Source organism: Zingiber officinale, chromosome 9A, assembly GCF_018446385.1.
Source record: "Zingiber officinale cultivar Zhangliang chromosome 9A, Zo_v1.1, whole genome shotgun sequence".
In the NCBI taxonomy this organism is placed as follows: domain Eukaryota; kingdom Viridiplantae; phylum Streptophyta; class Magnoliopsida; order Zingiberales; family Zingiberaceae; genus Zingiber; species Zingiber officinale.
Genome location: NC_056002.1, coordinates 80,411,037 through 80,412,844, shown reverse-complemented (window position 1 = coordinate 80,412,844; position 1,808 = coordinate 80,411,037). Strand labels below are relative to the sequence as shown.

Sequence of the window (1,808 nt, the reverse complement as noted above, 5' to 3'; positions counted from 1 at the left end):
TTCCTCTCAAGCTCTCCCTCTCCCTCTCCTCCTTGCTTGGCCGAATCTCACCAAGGTGCTAGCACACCTTTGTGTGAGGTTTTCTCCACCTACGTGTCCGTGTGGATACTTCTAGAGGACCGGCGCTTGACGGTCTAGAGATCCGGCAACCCCTTGGACGAGCGGGATAAGTGAAGGGCTTCGCTTCGAAGGTATAACTTTCTTCTAGTGTAGATCTAAAGTTTTACAAACTCGTACAAGAAAAAGTTTTTCGAAAAAGTTTTTGTTTACGAATCTTTGCACGGATCTACGGCTTTGGGTGACTCGGGGTTTTTGCGACCCGACGAACCCAACAAAGACCAGTGACATACTTATAGACACTTACTATTCTGCCAAAGTTACTGGTTTCAAGTTCCTCAAATCTGGACTTGTCGATGGATCCTACTCATTCGTGGTCTCTCATGATACTTATGCCATCTACAACCTTAGTCTTATATTACTTGAACTAATCATGGGCTCCAAACCTGGAAATCTTTCAGATACAATCTTGCCTAAGATTGAAAGTAACAAGTTTCCTGAGATTGTGGATCCAACATGTGCAGACAACATGTGCAGCAATAGCAGAATAGAGCCTAAACTAGAGGTGACATTTTCAAACTCTAGCCTTTTACAGATGGTATTGATGTCTCCTGATAACATGCATGCTTTCTTTGTCCGGAATACAAACTAGAACATATCAGAGATGACCATTCATCGGAAATGTGTATTCCTTTTGAGGTATTGTATGCATGTATGGATGAACATGACCCCCCTCTAATGTGTATTAATTTTCTACTGCCATTGTTTTTTAGATCCTAAACCTCTTCTAAGTTCTTATGGTTGAGTTTGACGTTATAGGAAACTTTCTACGTGCTTGTATACTTTTCGTACTCTGACATTGTTGATATATTGTAACTTCTATGAATAATGAATGTGTGTTTCCATATAGGAAAGAAGTTTGAAGGTGATTGTGTTAAAGGCAACCGGACAAGCAATCAAAAAAGTTGTAGCTGCTATTGGAATTATCAAGGTGGAAGTTTTACTTGTTTGTTTGTATATTTTTTACTCTACTAATCCATGTAAATTTAGCTAATATGTTTTGATACTTTTATTATGTTATGGAACATTTGATACCTGTATTTTTTATTTCATGACCTACACATTTTTTTTAACGCTTAGTTATAAGTTTCATTTCATTTATGTATATGTTTCATACAAATAAGGATGAATAATATTTTTTTACCATTAAGCCTTGGATATATTATGATAATGATTTAAGTTTTGTTTAATTTGTTCTAAATGTTAGATATAGATATATCATTGATATGTTAGATACATTTTTTTTTTGTTATAAATGTTACTTATTATTTATTTGTAATTTGATGCAGGAAAAGAAGAAAGGAAAAGAAGACGAATGAAGCTCGGGATGATGATTTGTATTGTCTTTTTTTTTTTTTTTTTTTTGCTTTGGATGTCTTGTTAGATTTGTTGTTTGGATTATGACTTGTTGACCTTTGTATTTTGCATATTATATGACTTGTTGTTTGGATATTGTTTATTTGTGTATGAATATGATGTGTTTAATTTTGAATGACTTCTTGGAATGTTGATATGGATGTTTTGAATATGTTTAATTGAATGTGTTGACGTATTTGATATGTAAATATATAAACAGGATAAAAGAAAAAAGAGGGGAGATGTTGGAATTTTTTCTTGTTTTGGGACAAAATTTGTGATGAAATCTTTTCGTTGCAAAATTATCATAAATTTGGGATGATATTTGGGACAAA

General features: G+C 34.0%; 1 long non-coding RNA gene across 1 annotated transcript; it reads left to right on the top strand.

Annotated features, from left to right (window-relative positions):
* The first annotated feature begins 702 nt into the window (after positions 1–702).
* LOC122021326 lies at positions 703–1,605 on the top strand. The gene is made up of 3 exons (XR_006122504.1): positions 703–756; positions 968–1,048; positions 1,407–1,605. It is a non-coding gene; the product is annotated as an uncharacterized LOC122021326 (long non-coding RNA).
* Positions 1,606–1,808: the final 203 nt, after the last annotated feature.